Consider the following 16,811-nt stretch of genomic DNA (forward strand, 5'->3'; position numbering starts at 1 on the left):
ATGAAAATCAGGAAATCTGGCCCAAACCCCTCCTTCTCCAATGAATATTCCACCGATTCATTTTTACAACCCATACAACTAGCTTGCCAAAGAAACTCAGCCCAGCTACTCACCTGAGTCTGCCTGCTCTCCCCTTGAAAGCTTAATATTGCTTAATAAATTCTCACTTTACTTTCTTGACCTCTGTGTCTTGTCTGTAAATTCTTTCTGCAAGAAGACGAGAACCTACACTCTGGTAACAAAACCACAGAACCAGGAATCTTATAGAACACCAAGAAGAGTAAATGCCAAAAAAAAAAAAAAAAAAAAAAAAAAATCCAAAAAGACACCAGAGGGGAAAAATAAACACTTCATCTACAGAGGAACAAATCAAACACACAAATTGCATTTGACATTTCTTCAGAAACCATGAACAAGAAGAGAGTCTACTGAAATGAACTATTGGGGGGAAAAAAACGTAAAAACAGCAACCTACAATGTTGCACTCTGTCAAAATTTTCTTCAAAAGCGAACGAGAAATAAATATTTCCTCAGATAAACAAAAATTGAGGGAATTTGCTGCCAGATCTCCCCCACAAGAAGTGTTACAAGTGGTTTTTTAGAGAGACAGAAAATAACGTGAGTTAGGAATTTGGATCCGTGTAAAGAAAGGAACAAGCACCAAAGAATGAGTAGGTAAAATTAAAAGTGAAAGTTATTTTTCTTATTACTAATTGAGCAAACAGACAACAATTTGTTAAATATAATAACATCTAGACTGTATTTGATTATATATGTTTATGTTATACGCATATATAGTATATGTGTGCTTATGTATATATGAAATGAGTGGCAGCAATGATATGAGGGACAGGAAGGAGGAATTAGGGTTATTTTGTTATCGCGAGGCACTCACACTGACGGTGATGTGCATAGTATTATCTGAAAGTGGACTTGGATTAGCTGTAAATGTATATCTCAGACTCTGGAATGAATACTAAAAAAAGTAAAAAAAAACAAACAAAAAACTGCAGCCAATTAAGCCAATCATGTTCTTTTCCTCATGGGGGTCCTGGCGCCCAATGGCTGCAGACAGCAGCCTCCTTGGTAGTGAATGCAGCCTGTGGCTCATGTGTGTTGCCCAAAGGGACAAGGAGACAGCTCATCCTAGCAGGCATTCGTGTCTGACCTCATGCTGTCCCCAGTGTTGGCTCCAGACAGGTATGCGGTGGTGCCTTCAAAAAGCCTGAGGCAGCCTGGCCAGGGTCCATGCTGACCAGTCGTCATGACCATCTACGCCACACTGCAGAACAAGAAGCATGGGACTGAGGCCCCGTGCGGGACCACGTTCAACATAGCTGGCTGCTAGAATTTTACATCTCCCAAAAGTGGGGCCTTACCAAGTTTAATGCAGATGAATCTCAGTATATGGTGGCTGAAAATCAGCTCAAGCCAGATGGCTGTGGGACCAAATACATTCCTAATAATGGCCCCTGGATAAATGGTGGCCCCTGCACTTCTAAGGGCTTCAGCACGGCCCCATGGTTACTTACCAATAAATCCTACTTCCTGGCCAGAAACAAAAAAGAAAAAACAATTATAACTGACATGCTAAGGAGAGAAATTGTAATCGCATTTAATGCTGACTTAAAAACCACAAAGGACAGAAAAAGAATGCAAGACAAAAATAGCAACAAAAGTAAGGGCAACAGTAGAGAACAGGAGCGGATGGAATAGATGTTAATTACATCAGCATCACTCAGAATGTCAGTGGTCTAAATGGACTGATTAAATGACAGATTGTTAGATGGATCAAAAAGCAAGGCCCATCTATGTGTTGTCTACAACAAATCCAAATTAAATATAAGGACGCATTAATTAAAAGTAAAAGCATGAATAATGATATACCATGCTAACAATAAAAAAAGGTTAGAGTAGCTATATTAATTAAAAAAAAATTCAGAGCTCAAAATGTTATCAGGAAAAAGAGAGGGTATTACATAATGAAAAAGGAGTTTATTCTCCCAATTCTTACACATCTAACAATACAGCATCAAAATTCAAGAGCAAAAACTAATCGAACTGCAGAGAGAAACAGATGAATCCACTGTCTACATTAGAGTCTTCGACACCCTTTTATCACCAATGGGTGGATCTAGGGGCCAGAAAGTCAGTAAGGACATAGTTGAGCACAGTAACACCATCTGTCAACTGGATATAATTGATGTTTATAAAGGACTTCACTCAGCAACACTGGGATATACATTCGTCACAAGCTCATGTCGAACATTTACTAAAACAGACCACATTCTGGGCCATAAAACACCTTAACAAATATAAAAGAATAGAAGTCATACAGTTTCTGCCCTCAGCCCTCACAGGAATTAGATTAGAAATCAATAACAGAAACATACCTGCAATATTCCAAAAGAAAACACACAGAGAGTAAACAGCGTACTTCTAAATAACACATGGGTCAAAGCAGAAATTTTAAGACAAATTAAAACATTTTTAATATCAAGTTGTTATATACAAGTCAACGACTCTCCTACATCCTAGGAGATTGGAAATTTGAAATTAAATATGCAATGCCATTTATAGTATTGCCCCCAAATACATAATACTTGAGTATAAATGTAGCAAAAATGTACAAAATCTGTGTGATGAGAACTACAGAACTCTGATAAACAAAATCGGAGAACTAAACAAATGGATATGTATTCGATATTCAATGATAAGAAAACTCAATGTTGTCAACATTGCTTCCCAACCTGATCCATAGATTTGATGTGATTCCAATCAAAATGCTAGCAAATTATATTGTGGTTACCACAAACAATATGTTTTACAAGGAGAGGCAGAACAGCCTGTTGAAGGAGAAGAATGAAGTTGGAGGACTGACACTACCCTGCGTCAAGACTACTGCAGTGCTACAGTTATCAAGACAGTGGTCTTGATGAAAGAACAGACAAACAGATCAATGGAACAGAATAGGAGGCCCAGAAATAGACCCCCAGAAATATTTAAGTCAACTGATCTTTGACAAAGGAGCAAAGGCGATAAAACGGAGCGAAGACAGTCTTTTCAACAAATGGTGCTGGAACAACTGGACGCTGATGTATAGACCCAGATCTTATACCCGCTACAAAATGTAACTCAAAATGGATCACAGACTGAAAGATAAAACACAAAACTATAAAACTCCTTCAAGATAACATAGGAGAAAGCCTAGAGAACCTTAGGTGTGATGATGACTTTTTAGATAAAACAACAAATGTATGATCCATGAAACAAATAATTGACAACCTGGAATTCAAGAAAATTAAACACCTATGTTCTGTGAAAGACGATGTCAAGAATGATGAGACAGACCTCAGACGGGGAGAAAATATTTGTTAAACGCATAGCTGATAAAGGACTATTACCAAGTATGTATAAAGAACTCTTAAAACTCAACAATAAGAAAACAAAATACCAGTTAAAAAAAAATGGGTCAAAGACCTTAACAGACACCACACCAAGAAAGATATACACAGGGTAAATTAATACATGAGAAAATGTTTCACAACATATTTTATCAGGGAAATGCAAATTTAAACAACAAAGAGATAGCAGACACACCTGTCAGAATGGCAAAATTTCATAACGTGACAACAGCAAATTGTGGCAAGGATGTGGGAGAACAGGAAATCTTATTTGTTGCTGGTGGGTGGGCATGGAAAATTGTACAACCACTTTGGAAGACAGTCTGGCAGTTTGTTACAACACTAAACATAGTTTTACCATATGATCCAGCAATAGAATTCTCAGGTATTTACCCAACAGAGAGGCAGAATTATGTCCACACAAAAACTTACACATGGATGTTTAAGCTATTTTATGCGTAACTGTCAAAACTTGAAAGAAACCAAGATGTTCTTCAAGAGGGGGATGGATAAATAAAGTGTGGCGCATCCAGACAATGGAATCCTTTCAGCACTAAAAAAAAAAAGAAGTGAGTTGTTAAACCCATGAAGAAATATAAAGGAAGCTTAAAAACATATTACTAAGTGAAAAAAAAAAGCCAGTCTGAGAAAGGATATATACTATGTGGTTCCAACCTTATGACATTCTGCAAAAGGCACAACTATGGAGACATTTAAAAGATCAGGTGTGCAGGGAAAAAAAGCACGAATAGGTGGAACACAGAGAAATTTTAGGAGAGTGAAAATACTATGTATCATGCAATAATGATGGATACATATCATTATGTATTTGTCCAGACCTATAGAATATACAATACCAAGAGTGAAGCATAATGTAAATTATTGGCTTTAACTGGTTACAATGTATCAGTGTAGGTTGATACACTGTAACAAATGCACCCCTCTGGTGGAGGATACTGAAAATGTGGGGAGTTTGTGGATGTGTGGGGTCAGAGAATACATGAGAAATCTGTGTGCTTTCTGCTCCATTTTGTGGTGAACCTTAAATTGCTCTAAAAACATAAAGTCTTATTTAAAAAAACACGTGAGAGAAAAGCTTTGTAGACAAAAGCTCAAGGGAATTTATTTCCAGCAAACCAGAGCTTAAGAAACGTTGAATGTTTAAAAATGTTTAATGTTTTAAAAAAAATACTTCAAGCACGAGAATATGATATGAACAGTAAATTTAAATGAAGAAAAATAAAAATGAAGATTAAACACAAAGACATAAGGATATACACAATAAATATATACAACTAGGGATACAAATAGTGTGGAAAGACTTGATTTTTAGCTGGAATGAATATTTCTTATGTTGAACAAGAGTCAATGTGTCCTACGAGTTAAGAAAATAAATTCAGAACTAGATAATCCTTGGATGACTTCTCTGCCACTTAAAGAGTATATGATCTTATCCTCTGTGAACCTCAAGTTTTCCCCAACCCCCAACACCACAGGAATAATGAGGATACTTAATTAGGGTTATCTGGAGAATAAAATGAGTTGTATACAGTAAACAAACAAACAAATAAATGGCTTTTAACCTCTTATTTTTAACTTCTATCTATTATTCAAAGGGCCAGTGAGTAAATATTTACATTACATCTACAGGTCATAAAATTCTGTTAAAACTACCCTACTCTATGGCTATAGAACAAAATTAGACATAGACAATACATAACAGTTAAGCGTGTCTGTCTTTCAGTAAGCCATTTACAAAAATATATCTCCAAACTAGTTCTCATGCACCAAAAACAAAAAAAAATCTTTAAAACTGGTATGAAAATTGTAAACTCTAATATAAAATTAGTAAGAAATCTGAGAAGGAAATTCACCAAATGAAAAATAAAGGGTTAATGCACAAATGAAAATAAGTCCAAATTGACATCTAATCAAATAAAAGAAAGTTAAAACAATAAGTAATTAGCCTTTTATCTGTTGAATTAAAAGCAAAATGTTACTATGATCATTGTTATCATTGTTCCTTTTGTTAGTGTGGATGTTTTTAGGGTATTAGATAAAATCTAGTGTTGACACTTAGCCAGACAAACAGGAACCCTCAGATGTGGCTACTGAAATCAAAATTTATTTAATATTTCTATTGTTAGTAGCATAACAGAAAACCAAAGCCCTAAATGTCAGCATGTCCTTCAATTCCTCAACACCTCTTTAGGGATTGATTACTAGAGAAACATTCTTTTGGTTTTTTTTTTTTTTTTTATCAACAAAGGTTTACTGGAAACCTACTAGTCTGTTCGTGTTCAAACTTTAATATGTAAAGTACCTAAATTTTTGGGGTATAATTTTAATGATATGCAGGAAATTTTAATAAACCATAAGGCTAATAAAGCTAATTATAAAATAAAAATGGGCTTAACAAGAAAGCCTCAAAAATCTCAACTAAAAATTATCCAATTATGAGGAGAAAGTAAATGAGTACACTATTTTAGAAGTCTATCCAAAACTGATGGGTCAAAGTGACAAAGATGGTACAAATATAAAAGTTATCAACTTCATCATTAACAAGGTGATTTCACATAAAAATCTCTGCACTCCAGAAATAGTAACATATATTCTTTATGACTACACTTGCAGGACATATAAAAGTTGTCATTCACTATTTCAAAAAGAAATTTCTCCAAAGAAACCAGCAATAGAAATTAGTCTAATGTATCATCTACTTTTAGAAATGGCAAAATGCACCCAAAATAAATGCATCTACACTGGGAATAAGACCAAATGAACAGCAAATTGAGTAACAAAAAAAAAAAAAATTAAGTAAAAAATGGCAGAAGCAAATGATAACATTGTAATGACATATTATATCTAAAAACACATATTTAATTGTATGATACGTTTACTATTATCTAGGTACAGAAAGCAATAAATTTAGCATTTTCAGACTCCCTTTTTCAAATAACAGCAGGGCAAAAATATAATTAGAATATATATGGAATACCTACCTGCACAGTGTAAATACTTTGCTTGAATTAACAGAAATTGTAGAACACCGTATCCTACACTTAGAAATTATACCTCCTTGTTTGCTCATGGAAAATTTATCAAATGTAAGTATTTTACACTCTACACCAAGAACTCTGGAGAAAATATCAAAAAAACTAATTATAAAAAGAAAAAAAAAGTTCGGATCTCAACAACACACACCTAAATATTTAACAGATCACAAAAGAAATGATGATGGCAACTTATTGAATATTTTGCGGTGAACAAAACCCTGAAATAATAATGGTAACTCTGAGTGGAACTTTGCTAAAGTGGTAATTCAGGAAAATCTCATAGATTTAAATGATGAACATTTTTAAACTACATGTTCAATTCAAGAATACGAAGAAAAAACAACAAAATAGACCCTATGAAGATGGAGGATACAGATAAAATTTTATGAACATAAATTAATAAAATATAAAGCAAAATAAAACACACTCAACAGAGTCAAGTGATTTTTCTTTGAAATAATAATAATGAAATGGGCAAAATAACAGCTAATCAATCTAAACAATGACAAATAAAACACAGATGATCAATATTAGGAATAAAAAATGGGACTTAACTAGAAATGCCATTAGAAAAATTTTATTAAAGATAATAGAAATATTAAAAATAATATATTTCATCATAATCCATAAATTGGACACAGGATACATTAAAAGTAAAGCAAAATAAGATAAAATAAAATATGAAAAAAAGAACAATGTTTAAAAAAAAAAAGAAGTAAAGCAAGTATAAAATAAAAAGACCAAAAAAAAAAAAAAAAAAAACCCAAAGACAGAAGTTTTGTAAAATATATTTGTGGCCATGGGTTTAGATGTTTTCATAAACAAAAGCAAAAGAGAAAACTATAAATTATATGTGAAAGTCTGATGAAGTGTATTCATACACTCTCCTAATGGGTCATTTCCATTTACAAAGAGAACGGCTTATCAAAAACTAATGGTCAGATACAGATTGTAAAAATGGTTTATCAGTGACAAAACCATCAAAGGATTAATATTATTGCAAATATTAAAATAATTTTACCCAAAAACAGAAAGAAAGGGAGGAGGAGCAATTTTTAAAAGAGAAAAACATGAACAGACATTTTCCAAGAGAGAAATCCAAGTGACTAACAAGTATTTGAAAAGATGATTAATTTCTCTAGTGAATAAGATGCATGAACATTAAAATAAAAATGCACCAGTGCAACTGGTAAAACTTGGAAGGATAGATCATTTCAGTGTGGATGTAGAAAAGGGGAAGCAGGATTTTTTTTTTTTTTTTTTACTGCAGATTAAAAAAATCAAACTTGTCACCCTTTTTTGGCACAATCTGGCAGTACATTATTAAATTAAGTGTGCTTGAAACTCATCCAACGTAGTCCTGGATACTGTAGCAAATGCAAACTCTCACATACCACAAGTAGGAAGATTTTGGAGCAGCTCTGTTTGTGATAGAATACAATCTGAGGCAGTGGTTGAGAATGTCAAACAACTATATCACACAATTAAAAAATATGTCAGTGACATTCAAAGGTCCACAAATGACAAATGCTGGAGAGGCTGTGGAGAAAAGGGGGACCCTTCTACACTGCTGATGGGAATGCAGTTTGGTGCAGCCACTGTGGAAAACAGTGTGGAGATTCCTCAGAAGATTAGGAATAGACTTACCATATGACCCAGGAATCCCACTCCTGGGCATATATCCAGAAGGAACCCTACTTCAGGATGACACCTGCACCCCAATGTTCATAGCAGCACTATTTACAATAGCCAAGACATGGGAACAGCCTAAATGTCCATCAACGGATGACTGGATAAAGAAGTGGTATATTTATACGATGGAATATTATTCAGCCATAAAAAAAGACAACACAATGCGATTTGCAGCAACATGGATGTTCCTGGAGAATGTCATTCTAAGTGAAGTAAGCCAGAAAGAGAAAGAAAACTACCATATGAGATCGCTCATATGTGGAATCTAAAAAACAAACAAAAAAAAGAACATAAATACAAAAAATATGTCAGTGTCCAAATTCAATGCTATACTTTCCTTGAGTTAATAGTGACATCCCTTCATTGCTGTTTATGTCCTTCGTGTATATGTATATATTCACACATCTATGTATCAAGTGGAATTCTAGGATTTTTCTCAATTCAGCCAATAGACATTTAAAAGTATTAAGATCAAACTGATTTAAAGTTTTGCTCCTTGACCTTTTGATTATTTATTGAGGAATGTTTGATTAAGTACTCAAAGCAAGAACATTGTACATCGTGCTTAACAAAATCATACTCTTTATTTGTCCCTGATTTCACTTATGTACACTTATCTGAAATTTTTTCTTAAGTCTCATTAATTCTGAGCTATTTTGTTTAACTGTGTACCTACAGCCATTTAGGTATCATTTGCTCAAATTCTTACTTCTTACATCCTTAATCTATGATGATTCTTTATTTAAAGTTCATTATAAATATGCTATATTATGCATAGTAAGTCTTGATGACTCATTTTAAAAATTTCAAAGGATCGATATTCTGAAATTGGCCATGTTATAGAATGTTATTTGTAAACTACTTAATATAGTATCTCTCGCCGGTAACTACGTCTCTACTTTTGGTTTAAATTCCACACTCTCCATAACGGTGGGCACAACAGAAATTCGACTGACATCTTGGGGCCAATGTTTCTGACCCTGTGTGTGTGTGTGCATGGTGTGTGTGTACGTGTGTGTGTGTGTGTGTGTGTGTGTGAGTGGTTTCGATTGCTTGGAAAGAATAAAGAATTAACACACTTAATCCGTGCTATAGCAACTCCTCAGACTCTGTACTGTTACATTTTGTGTATTTGAAGTAATACACAGTTATCGCTAGTGAGTTCATGATATTTTGGCATAAAAGTTTTTTTTTTAGTAACTCAGTGTTTGGTATTCACAGGGGAGTGGCAAAAACGTTACCGTCTGCAATCAGCTGCTTTTTAGCTCACTGACTGGCCACTGAGTAGCGGTTAAGAAGTGTCTGGAAGAGAATCAGTCACCCTTGACCTGTTATTTTCTGTAGACGATTTAAACCACAATAACCTACACGTATGGCTGGTGAGTGAACTCTGCCACGATATCCTATTTCCATCCTCTCGTCCTCAATTCGCTGCGGTTTCCTAAGAGAGGACATTGGTCCCACTCCAGTTGATCTGCATCCTTTTCAATACATGGGAAAATTCCACAAGGACTCAAGCTTGGCCTTTTCCATTTCGCCGATCCCAGGCCCGTTTAGAAATCTGGTTTCTAAATTTGCCTTAAGATAATGCATCGGAGCCAAGGGTGTGCTCATTTATTGTTTTGATGATAAAGGTCAGTCATTCTCTCCAAGGAGCCCTTAAGGACTGAACAGGCCTTTGAAACCCAGAAATATTTCAGCCACTAGAAGTAAAATAACCCCTTTAATAAAATGTTTTCAGCTTAAAGATATTTGAAAGCTTTGAAAAAAATAATCACTTCCTCCTTATTTGACCACGTGAAGCCTCCACTTGAACTCAAATGCTCTGTTTTATGGGTATTTGTGTCATTAGGCCTTTTCGAGCAGATTGATTTGGAAGAAAAAAAAAATGTATGCTAATAGAGAGTGTCAAGATGGTTTTAATCTGCATTTGTGGGTCAGTTCATAACCTGATAGCAAAATGGCAGCCAAAATAATTTCTAGTAAACATGGAGATTTTGACAGATTTAAATTCACGTAGCATATGGACACACAGTGTATATGAGCAAACAAAAAGCAAACAATCTGTATTGCACGTGTACAATAAAATATGTTTGTTATTTATTTCGAGGCAGGGGGATATTAAGGGGTGATTTAGCCAGTCATTATCTGTAGGAGAAAAGAAACTTGATCAAAACTGTTTAAAAAAAATAAATGTATTTAAATTTTTTTAAATAAGAACATTGTGGTCAATTTCCTCCACCAATTTTCTTTTTTTTTAATAGGCAGTAGTTTAACATAGCTGAGTCTCTCAGCTGGTTTGAAATCATTATGGCTTATGTATACATATGGACCCAAGGTGACACAGAAAATATATCGAATGACAAAAATCTGAAACACTAAAATTTCCAGAGAACAATATAAAAATGGAAGAAGGGGGAAAAAAAATGCCCTGCAGGGAGAACTAAAAAAATAAGCAAGAGAGAAAAAATGCCATTTTAAATACTGTAATATATAACACTTCAGATGACCAAAGAATTAGCAACATCTACACCGTGATGACGGTCAGCGAAGATCTTGAGGGAAGGCCAAGCTGATGTCGCATGTAAGCAGAATCGACTGGACACTGAGCAGACAGGACTTCTATAAAGAACCTTCAATGCAGTTCATGACGCTCTCTCATAAGCCTCGTTTTGATCAGAACTGTGTTATTTAGGACAGATAACTTGGAAACATAAGGCGTTCGTACGCTGGAGAAGAAAAGATAAAATTGCTTGGGGCGGCAAAGGGGTGAGAATCTATGCTTACAGTTATGTCAAGTTCTCACAGACTTATTCAAGTGACGGCTGCACCCCGACAGTCTAATTAGGACCAGTAAGTAAAACTTGTAGGGGGACGGATTTGATTCAGTAATTAAAACTAATTTATCTCATCAGAGCCACCAGCAACATCTCGTGAGACTGAATTCTCCAGGCCAGGCTGGTTGCTTGTCATGGACACGGCCGACATGTCTGTGGTAACCAGTATGATGATTCTACACAAGCATTGTATTTTTTTCTAACTCCAGGAACCCAGAATTATCTATTTCTATGATAACTTGGTCAGTGCTAAGTTAACTCCATGGTATATATTTATTATTGATATAAATGAAAAACAACACATATTTTACACATTATATTTTGATTTCTTAACCTCTTTATTAAGGAGGCACATTCCTCTAATTACAGATGTGTCACAGTGAACGCTATGCAGTTTATTTTCTAATATTTCTGAACAAAAGTACATATGGAAAATATTAAATAAATTAAATATATACCAAAAATAATTACATTTAGAAAGCCAACTTTGTAAGAAATCTCACGCACAATTGCCAAATATATATAAGCAATTATAACACTTCATCTGTTGAAGAAAATGTCTAAATATTTCTACTTAGTTTGAGGAGTGAGGTGAGGTCTTCCTGAGGAAATGGGTTCCAAAGAAGGACCAGGAGGTCTCTGGGAAAAGGTGAAGGAGAGAATTGTTTGGGAGGAATTCAGGGCTTTTCAGGCAGAGGCAACTGGTAAGCAAAAGCTTTCATTTGGAAGAGAGCGTGCCAAAACGGGGAACCGAATGACTTATAGTTAGGAAACTGAAAAAAAAGTAAAGAGAAAGCAAAAAAAGAGAAACATACCAGAAAACAGAAGTAGAAGACACAAGGCATTCCATGCGCCAGTAACAGCTCTCATGGTCCCTCTGATCAAACGGAGAAAGCATTAGATAGTTTAAAGCAGGGCATCTTCTATTTGTCTCTCTGCTTGTTTCAGATTACTCTTTCTTCAAAACCCATTATTCATCGGGCAGGAAAAGGTAAAGACACAGGGAGTCTGCGCAGCTGGCCATCATCAAGGAGACCATTTCAAACTGAACTGAGTCCTGGACACAGGAGGGGCAGAGATGGCAGAGAGAAGAGAGACACTCAGGCCATAACATTGCCAAGAAATGAAACAGGTCTTTGTACTTCCAAACCCTAAAACTTGCATTTTTTTCCCCAAAATACTCTTAACTTTACACGGAACCTCCTTTCTAACCCTGAGTTTTCAAGGCTGTCTAAATTAAGGCTGGCAACCGCAGTCATCTATGGTCTCCATGGCAATGGTCCTCCTAAACTAGCTCTGGCTTTTCGTTGCCCATGAAGGACGCTGACCTGTCGTGGACGCACACGGACCCTCGGTGTGTCTCCCCAGTCTAGGAGCCATCCCAGCGTATTAGCAAGGGTGTCTCCCAACAGGCATCTTTTCATTTCGTTTATGGAAAGCGCTCTTTGATGCTCGCCCTTGTTACCTGCCTTGTAACCTTGCCTTCAGCCAGAAACACAGAATATTGATTGTGATGAATTATTCAGAGCTCCACCGTGCTGTGTCTGTCTGTGCTGGGAAGATCAAGGGGAATACATGCACTGATTATGACAGGTCTTCTCTGCGGGTCACTCGCACTGGTTCGCTCACTCGTCCTGTGCATCACAGAGCAGAGTAGAAACTCTGAAAGTAGCCGGGCAGGCCAGGACCGGGAGGGTAAGAGTTAGCGTCTATTCAGCCCCTACTAAGAAAAGGAAGGGTGGTTTATGAGGGGATGGAATTGTCCAGTCACTAGAGTTAACACTGTCCCTGAACGGATGGAGTTGGTTTAGCAAACCGATCCACCAACACCCATGTTTTACTAAGAAAATAGAATTATTTTACTAAAGATTATTAAAATTAGTTAAGAATGATTGAAACATGATGGGATAATTTATATGATTTAAACCATTTATTGAATAATAAAGCACTGATTAAACAGGTAAATCAATATACACTGATTTTTTTCTTTAATTCCAGGTATTGCTCATAGATTCTGATGCAACTCCATTGCCAAAAATGTTTAAGAGATAGGATACTATCATCCTGTTTTGAAATAATGTCTTTCATCATGAAATGTCTGCATTGATGGATGATCGCCCATAAAGTTTGAGCAAGACTGTTTTCTGACGCAACTTCGTGTTTGTGCCAACTTTAGATACTGGTTTCTCTATGTGGCGAAATAAAATCTTCTCTATGGCTTCAGTTTCAGCGTCAGTCCGTTTAAAGAGCTAATCACTGTCACTTTCGTCATTACTAAGCACGTATCTGAACAGAGATTCTGGGGTAATGTAGGTATAATATCTAGTCACTCTACCTCAGTCCGTATTGGGATTAAGGCTCTCTTTTGAACATGATAATATCCGAATATTCATTTTCAAATAAAGTAAGCATTCTAAACATTAAGGTAAAAAAAAAGATTCGTTTTCATGTTTGTGATTTCCATTATTTGGGTATATTAAAACATATCTGATTACACAAGTCAAATGCTGCGGTGCTTAATAATTCTTAGATGGAATAATTCAATATAAATGAAGCTCTTCATAATAGTCTCTTATTATATGTTTAATATTCACAGACCTTGCGGTGACGCCACCTGTCTCTGTCCTGATACTAATTTGCATCTTCTGTCTTTTCTGATCAGTCAGCGCAGCCACGTATCAGTTTCATTGATCTTTCCAAAGGTCAAGTAAAGAACTTGTGGCTTTCTTGCTCTTCCCGTGTTTTGTTTTTGTATTTTAGTTTATTGATTTCTGCTCTGATCTTTGAAATTTATTTTCTTTCTCTTACCTTGTATTTAATTTACTCTTCTTTTTCTAGGACCTTAAGGTGGAAGCGGTGGTCATTGATTTGAGACCTTTTTTCCTTTTTTTCCCCCTTTTCTAATATATACAGACGTTTAGTGCTACAAACTTTCCTTTAACTGCTACCTAAGGGGCATCCCACACACTTTGAGATGCTGCCTTTTCGCTCTCAACTCAGTTCAAAATGTGATTTAATTTATTTTTTTGATTTCTACTTTGACCATAGTTTTTAGAAGTATGCTACTTTTGTTTTTGTTACAGACTTCCAATTACGGTATTTATAACTTGAATATTTTTAATGTCTTTTTTTCTAGTCAAGTGTCTGTTGGTTGCTGGAATCAAAGGCACATCTGAGGGGGAAAAATAACAAACACAGGTTTGAGGAAGAGCAGAAACTGAGGCTGCTCTCTCTTGTCTCTGGACTCTGGAACATTTTAAATATTTTGAGAATAGTTTTCTACACCACTACATTATCTATATTTGATGCCCTTTGCATAATTGAAAATCATCTGTATTCGGTTACTTAGTGGAATGTTCTGAAAAAAATTAAGCTGATTAACATTGTGATTCAAATCTACACACTTACTTATTTTCCCTCTAATTTTTCTGTCAATTACTGAGACATGGGTATGGGAATCTCGGACTGAAATTGTAAAAGTATCTATTCTTATTTTACGTTCTATGAAAAGTTGTTACTTTACATTTTTTGGAACCTCTTATAAGGGCATAAATATTTATAATTGTTAAATTTTCTTGAATAATCAACCATTTATCATTATAAAATGATCTCTTTATTCTTTTTGATACCGTTAACTGTGAGTATATTTCGTCAAATGTTAATATAGTCATTCAAACTTTCATTCCACTAGCGTTTGCATGGTGTAACTTTCAATCCTTCTACTAAATCCATTTGTGTTGTCTTATTTAAAGTATGTCTTGTAGGCAGCAGAGTTCTTCCTTTTTTAATTGAATCTTATAATCTCTGCTTTTTAATTATATTTATATTATTTGCATTTAATGGATGACTGATTTTTCATGGTTATGATAAGTTCTATGCTTTCATCTGCTGTTTCCTATTTTTTATTTATTTTTATTTTATTTCCTGTTTCCTATTTATTATTACCTTGTTTTGTTTTTTCTTCTTTTTCTGCTTTCGTCTTTATAGATTTTTAAAAATATGTTTTCCTCATTTTGTTTTTTAATACTAATAATTATAAACTATTTTTTTTCATTCTTGTGGGTTTTCAGGGGTTGTTTTACTGTGTTTATAGTGTACGAACTTACCTTAACTCAGTCCCCCCTCACTGACACTGTCCCATGTTTCAGATAGTACAAGAATCTTACAAAAGTGAATTTCCATTTCACCCCTTCAACCTATTTGGTAATTTTGCCATGTATTTCACTTTTTAAAATATTATGACCCCCACACTAGACTTTTAATTATCAGTCAGTTATCCTTTAGTATATTTAAATAAAGTAATACACATGTGTGTAGATTCACACGCCTACACCATTACCCCCACCACGTCCAGTCCTCTTCACTGATTTCCCCCCAGAATGGTTCTACTTCTACTGGACCCATGTCTTTAAACATTTCTTAGAGCGAGGTTTACTACAGATTAACTCCTTCAACGTTTCCGACAAAATAAATCTTTATTTTGCCTTCCTTTTTGAAAGCTATTTTACTATGTGTAGAATTCTAAATCAACAGGTTTCCCTCCTGAGTATTTTAAACATGTTTCCCCACTGTTTCTCCACTTGCATTGTTCACATGAGTAACGATTAGTTGCTCTCATCTTTGTTTCTCTACTAATATGTCTTTTTATTCTGGCCACTTTCGAGAGTTTTTATTCTTTATCGTTTGTTTGGAGCAGTTTGATTGTGAAGTACCTTGCTTTAGTTTTCTTCATGTTTCTTGTGCTTGAAGTTTCTTGAGGCTCTTGGATACTTGGATTTATAAGGTAGAGGATGATATGCCACTTCAGCACAATAATTATTTTAAACTCAAGGCAATTGATAATCAGACGCAGAAAGTGGCTTCCTAAAGCTTCCCTTGTCTGACTAAAAGCAGAAACTTCTGAGAAATGAAGACCAGCATAAATCCTCTCTCCCACAGAAGCTTTATGGCATAAAGACAGAAAGTTGGTACTGAGAAGGAGCTGCAAACCTCACCAAAGTGACCCTTATCTTCTGTTAGTTTTCTCTATTTCTCTGCCTTCCAACAGTCTGCTTCCCCTAAAAGCCTAAATACCTTTTCCTTTGTCTTGTCACTTCTCTACAAATTTGTTGTTCTTTGTTAAGATGCTTCATACGCCTGTAGGCTACCCACTGTTTTGAGTCACTCACCCCTGAGTTTCCCTTACATGTATGTACACTGCTCTTGTTTATAAGCTCTTTTTTCTCCTGTTCATCTGTCTTTTTTAAAATTTTAATTTCCAGGGCATGACCTAGAGAACCTAGGAGGGTAAAGAAGGAAGGATTTTTTTGTCTCCCTAGAATAACATTCACTAGATAAACAACAAGTTCATACTGTATGGCACAGGGAACTATATTCAGTATCTTACAGTAACTTGTGGTGACAAAGAATATGAAAACAAATCTATGTATGTTCACGTATGACTGAAGCATTGTGCTGTACACAAGAAATTGATGCAACATTGTAAACTGACTATACTTCAATAAAAATATATATGCAAGAAAGAAAGAATAGCATTCATTAACTTTGAGGAAATTTTGGTGATTATGTCTTGAAACATTCTTTTCTGCCTCTCGCACCTTCAGGAGAATGTTGCATGATGTGATTTTGTAGCTCACTGAAGCCCTGTTCATTTTAAAACATATTTGTGTGTGTGTGTGTGTGTGTGTATATATATACTTTCCATTTTGGGTAATATTTATTGGTATGTCTTCATGTTCACTGAAGTTTTCTTCTACAGTATCTAATACACTGTTAAGCCTATTAATGGAGTTTTCATCTCAACACTGCAGTTTTCATTTCAA

At 35.2% G+C, this 16,811-nt stretch overlaps 1 non-coding gene across 1 annotated transcript; it reads left to right on the forward strand.

Moving 5' to 3' along the window:
* The first annotated feature begins 1,007 nt into the window (after positions 1-1,007).
* LOC123619970 (small nucleolar RNA SNORA70) lies at positions 1,008-1,142 on the forward strand. Its single transcript, XR_006728652.1, has one exon. It is a non-coding gene; the product is annotated as a small nucleolar RNA SNORA70 (small nucleolar RNA).
* Positions 1,143-16,811: the final 15,669 nt, after the last annotated feature.

Source organism: Camelus bactrianus, chromosome 28 (assembly GCF_048773025.1).
Source record: "Camelus bactrianus isolate YW-2024 breed Bactrian camel chromosome 28, ASM4877302v1, whole genome shotgun sequence".
NCBI lineage: Eukaryota > Metazoa > Chordata > Mammalia > Artiodactyla > Camelidae > Camelus > Camelus bactrianus.